The sequence below is a fragment of the Rana temporaria genome, chromosome 7 (assembly GCF_905171775.1).
Source record: "Rana temporaria chromosome 7, aRanTem1.1, whole genome shotgun sequence".
Lineage (NCBI taxonomy): Eukaryota > Metazoa > Chordata > Amphibia > Anura > Ranidae > Rana > Rana temporaria.
The window spans coordinates 35,017,390-35,023,533 of NC_053495.1; the positions used below are offsets into that span (position 1 = coordinate 35,017,390).

General features: G+C 41.2%; 1 long non-coding RNA gene across 1 annotated transcript; it reads left to right on the plus strand.

The window, feature by feature from the left end:
• Window positions 1-423: 423 nt before the first annotated feature.
• LOC120944813 lies at window positions 424-1,640 on the plus strand. The gene is made up of 3 exons (XR_005750475.1): window positions 424-496; window positions 580-953; window positions 1,207-1,640. It is a non-coding gene; the product is annotated as an uncharacterized LOC120944813 (long non-coding RNA).
• Window positions 1,641-6,144: the final 4,504 nt, after the last annotated feature.

Sequence of the window (6,144 nt, forward strand, 5' to 3'; positions counted from 1 at the left end):
CCACTATTTAAAGGGCTCCTCCCCCTCTTCCACCAAAAACTCCTGCCTCCTCCCTTCTTCCAACCTCCCCCAGCTGTTAACCCTTCTCTCTCTGTCTCCTCTCTCCCCTGTCATGCCCGGCCCTCCATTATCTCTGTCTGTCTTTATTCTGGGCCTCCCTGATCCACCCATATGTCTGGACCGGCAGCCAGACAGCCCTCTCAGTGGGAGACTCAGCCAGCTGCTCCTGTCCCCTCCACAGCCCAGTGCTCCAGTGAGCGCTGGAGGGGCAGAGCAGAGAGCGGTGACGATCAGTCACCAGCTCTGTGTTTAATCATAATTAAACCCATTGGGGTTGAATCTCAGCTGTGATTGGCCCACCCGATTCCATGTGATGTTCACACGTCACACATTGGGTTAGGACAGCCTATTTAAAGGGAGCCTTGCTGAACAAACTTGTGCAGGGAGCCGTTGGGTTACATGCCCAGTGAGTACTCGCATCATAAGTGCTTTGTAGGTAAGACAAACTTATTTCCACAATTGCTCTCTCTGATCCTACTTCATCTAACTGCACTCTTTCTTGTTGTGTATTTTCTTTAGTTCCTTTTTGCACTAATCAGCTGATTTTCTTCTGGCTTTATATACACCAAGTATACTGTGGTATATGACTTTGCCACACTGCCTCTGATCTTTATACAGATCTTATGCAGGTATGTGAATTTCTCTGTAGCAATTCCCTTTCAATGAACCATGTGTCTGCTTTGATACATTGTATACAATTTGTTTATTATTCTTTGTTTCTTTTTATGGTTGTCCCGTTTGGAGGCTGGGACACCTTTATAATTGTAGCCAATTGTTGTTATTTTCTTAACAATCATTCTGTGAAATCCACATGGTTCTTCTATTGAACTAGCACTGCAGCCTAATTACTCACTGATGTTCCTGGTTAATTAACTCCTCAAATCGCTATTTATGTGAGTAACATTTGTCTTATTGTTTTAGAGCAACTATTGCCAATGGCCTTTTATGTGTTAATTAACACTATGGCCATTATTTTTTCAAATATATTTTTTCAATAATTATTATAACGTTTAGCAATCCCTTTGGATTGGCTATTTTTGCCTTTTGTCCTTATCTCTATTTAATTTCTTTTGTCTCACTCACATATTAACCCTTCTCTGACTGTCCTTTTGCGACCAATGTAAAACTTTTCCTGCCAATTTGCAGGAATACGCGCATGACCAGTTCATTCTCGGCAAGACTCTGTGTCTGTCACCAACTATGGGCAACTCGTGGGTAAGAATTTGTTGTCTTTTAAGCTCTGGAACCATTTTACCATTATATGCCATCCCAGATTTATGCTACCCAATATTTTTGATTGTGTATCATATCTCATTGGTTAATGTTTTTGTATATACCTTTTCAGTTGGTTATTCTGACTGGATATCGCTCCCTCCCCTGAAGAAGCGGAAGTCCGCGAAACATGTAGGGTCCATGCGATTTCCTTGTCCAGTCGCATCTGTATTTCCAACTGATTGATGCTTTCTGTTACCCACTGAATCAAATCAACTACTGGTTATCCACTTCCTTTTAATATTAATCAATTGTATATTTTGTATATCTTGTATTTATGAATAAAGTATTTTTGTAAATTTTCTAACAAAGAACTTGTGCTTTCTCATCACTATTATTTTGTAAAAACACGCACCGCAAATTATCCCCTTTCCTTTTCTATTGGAAAAAACTTTATCTACCTATTTGGGATAAGGTGCCTTTTTCTTGGGTGAATCTATACATTTTGGACCATATTTATATAATTCCTTTACCTTAGTCCTCCTTCATATACCTCATCCTTCGATTTTGCTGTTCAATGTCCTTATTTCTTCTGAGAAATGCTCACTTCCTGTTCTTCTGTCTGTAACTCAACACCGTAATGCGAGGCTTTCTTCCTGGTGTGGAGAAAGCCTCTTAAGGGGGAGGGGGCGAGCAGGCAAGTCAGGACACTCTCCACTTTGCAGATAGAGAAAGGAGCTGTGTGTTAGTGGGCGTCCTGACACTCCTGCTCGCCCCCTCCCCCCTCAAGAGGCTTTCTCCACACCAGGGAGAAAGCCTTGCATTACAGTGTTGAGTTACAGACAGAAGAACAGGAAGTGAGGATTTCTCAGAGAAATAAGAACATTTAAAAGCAAAATGGAAGGATGAGGTAAGTGAAGGAGGACTGCACTAAGGTAAAGGAAGCTATTTAGGGGAAAAAAAATCCTTTACAACCCCTTTAACTGGATGGATATCTCTCTAAAGTGAGTAAAATCCACTCTAAAGTCATACATGAATTATACAATCTGTTTGTATAGTCTTTGAATAATCTTCTTTAGAAAAACTATGTAATATGAGGGCCTACTTTACCGGTCCAATTAATTTACATCCAATCAATTAGGCCCCTGAACTTCATGGCTGTTTTCTAAACGGGATTGTACAATCTAACTTTTATTGAGAAGGAAGACATGTATGTACAGTAAAACCTTGGTTTGAGAGTAACTTGGTTTGAGAGCGTTTTGCAAGACAAGCAACATTTTTTAATAAGTCTTGACTTGATATACAAGCGATGTCTTGATATAAGTAGCGTCATGTCACAACTGAGTATAAAAGAGAAAAGTGTAGCAATATGGTTTCATTTAATGAAGGTACAATATTTAGCAACATATTGCTACACTAATGGCCCGTACACACGATCGGAAATTCCGACAGCAAGTCCGATGTGAGCTTTTGAACGGAAATTCCAACCGTGTGTATGCTCCATCGGACTTTCCGCCAACAAAAGATTGAGAGCTGGTTCTCAAATTTTCAGACGGAAAAAAAATTCTATATTCTGTAGCTTTTCCAAAGCGCAAAATTCCGACGCATGTTCGGAAACAATCTGACGCATGCTCGGAAGCATTGAACTTAATTTTCTCGACTCGTCGTAGTGTTGTACGTCAACGCGTTCTTGACGGTCGAAAGAACTTTTGTGTGACCGTGTGTATGCAAGCCAAGTAAGTCCGAATCCCCGCCGTCGTATATTTAAGCGTATTCTCAAACTGAGATACGCTTAAATATTGCTAAGATACGTCCGGCATAAGTCTCCTACGCCGTCGTATCTTAACTGCATATTTACGCTGGCCGCTAGGGGTGTGTACGCTGATTTACGCTTAGAATATGTAAATCAGCTAGATACGCCTATTCACGAACGTACGCCCGGCCGTCGCAGTAAAGTTTACGTAAGGGGTTTTCAGGCGTAAAGATAAACCACCAAAAACATGGCGCAGCCAATGTTAAGTATGGACGTCGGAACCGCGTCAAATTTTTCAAATTTTACGTCGTTTGCGTAACTCGTCCGTGAATGGGGCTGGCCGTAATTTACGTTCACGTCGAAAGCATGACGATTTGCCGACGTCATTTGGAGCATGCGCACTGGGATACGTCCACGGACGGCGCATGCGCCGTTCGATCGAAACGTCATTTACGTGGGGTCACAGTTAATATACATAAAACACGCCCACAGCTTCAACATTTGAATTAGGCGGGCTTACGCCGGCCCTAATACGCTACGCCGCCGAAGTTCTTAACTTCGGCGGCAAAATCTTTGAAAATACCAAACTCACCTCTCAAAGTTACGGCGGCGTAGCGTATAGGAGATACGCTACGCCCGTCTAAAGGTACGTGAATCTACCCCTGTGTCTCCAACCACTTGGCCGCTAGGGCCACACAATATGTACCAAAAGGGCTGCATATATCCGCCAGGCTGCAAGTTGAGCACCAGGACTTTAGATGTTAAGTAAAAAGGGCATAACGACTTCACCTTCCATCTCCATTCTTACAAAGAAGAAGGTGTCAATGAAAGTCAGTTGTTGCTCTGTCCTCTATACCAGCCATGTCCTCCTCTCAATACTCACTTCGAGACTCACCATAATTAAATTATAATACAACAAACCTTTAGGGATCTATATACCAAATCTAATTGCCCATTAATTATTCTGCAGAGACTTTGTGGGGTATTAGTCTTTATTGATTTAATACGGGCACAACTTTAGGTCGAATCCATTTTTCCGTAACCTGCAAATGACCTTTATAAAAAGTTAAGTTTAACCTTGTGCTTCCAGTGTAATAAACCATAAGAAAAAAAAAAAAAGATGTTTGCCAAAACTTGACTATGGCATTTGAATATCGGAAAGAATATTAAATAAAATATCTCTTTTTTATGACTACACATAAGAGGTTGTTTGGAATTTATGTAATACCAGTGCTGCATACTTTAAAAGATACATCAATGTCCATTAAAATAAGCACAAAGTGTAGCACTAACTTTAATGTATCCAGCTATGAAGGCTCTTTCATTCCGGCGTCTACTCAATTGTGCATGAAAAGGGACTTTGGAAAATAGGATGTTTTTTTTTTATTTTTTTACAATTCAGAATACATTCTCATTAATATTTCATGGAAGCAACGGTAAGGTTCTGGGTATCTACAGCAGTGTTGTGACATATTCTGGGTAACAGATCCTTATAAGTATGTAGGCAATTGGAGACAACATTCATTATCAGGAAAGTCTACCTTTTTCACTTCAGAAAATAATAGCACCGATGTTTCCAAATATATTTAGATCTACCTAAAGCAGAACTGGGATCGGAATAAAATTCTCTGCTTACTTAAAGCGGAGGTTCACCCTAAAAACATGTATTTAACATTCCATTCAGCATAATTCCAACATTTACACTATGCCGTTTTTTTTGCTGTACATACCGTCTTATTGTTATTTTCCAACCGGCTTCCGGGATCTCACTCCCACGGGAGTAGGCGTTCCTATGCAGAGGCTAGATGATTGACGCCTTGTGAAAAACTTCCCCCCGGCGCATAAGGCGCGTCACCAGTTTTCCGAAAGTAGCCGGCTCTATACGGCGCCTGCGCAGTCAGCTCTACACGGCAGGCGCAGGCGCCGTATAGCGCCGTATAGAGCCGACTAGCAGTTCGGCTACTTTCGGAAAACTGGTGACGTGCCTTTTGTGCCAGGGGGAACTTTTTCACAAGGCGTCAATCATCTAGCCTCTGCCTAGGAACGCCTACTCCCGCGGGAGTGAGAACCTGGAAGCCGGGTGGAAAACAACAATAAGACGGTATGTACAGCAAAAAAAAAAAAAAACAGCATAGTGTAAATGTTGGAATTATGCTGAATGGAATGTTAAATACAAGTTTTTAGGGTGAACCTCCGCCTTAAAGTGAAAACTGTGCTTTGCCCATGCAGGACAGGGCAACAACCCAATTCCATCCAACCCCTCCACCTTCCTGTCTTATCCACGCCCACATGCATTTTTTAAGTACCCTATTTTTTGGCGTATAACACGCACAGGCGTATAACACCCACCACGACTTTCAGGAAAAAAACGTTCCACCGCCCCCTGCATATAACACGCAGGCACAGTTTACCCTCTATTTATAGAGGAAAAAAGTAAGTGTTATATGCCAATAAATACAGTACTTTTTTTTAAATGTCCTCAGGCTGTTCGTTTTCCTCGTTACTGGTACTGGGTATCTCTCAATAATGCAAAGCAGGTCTTGTCATCCAACATCTTTTCCTGACCTCACAAATGCACTTCTGGAAGAATGACCAAACATTCCCATAGACACACTCCTAAACCTTGTGGACAGCCTTCCCAGAAGAGTTGAAGCTGTTATAGCGGCAAAGGGTGGACCGACTGAATATTGAGCCCATCAAAGTTTTTTCCGACAGGTTGCTATGGGAAAATGCTGTTAATTGCTCTTTGCTGTTGTATTCTTCACACCAGACATTTACAATTTTATGTATGTTTACATGTTTTTAAATTGATCAGTCAATTTTTTTTTATTGGGTTCACTTTTTCTTGTCTTGCAATTTACACTAAATGGGTGATAAATAAGTAAGGGACACTGTGCTGCTTTAAAGCATAATCATTCCAATGAGTGATAAAAGCTGCATAGAAGTGTTAGGTTTATGAGTAAGCTCAAATTGAGACTGAACATGTGTGATTGAAACCATCAAATGAGTGGGAAGCTGGCATTTTAGAAGTTCTATAGCCTGGTGTACATTATAATTTGGTAAGGGATTAAAGAGAACCAGTCATCAATGGCCACCTTCAATTATCTGAACCACTGCTC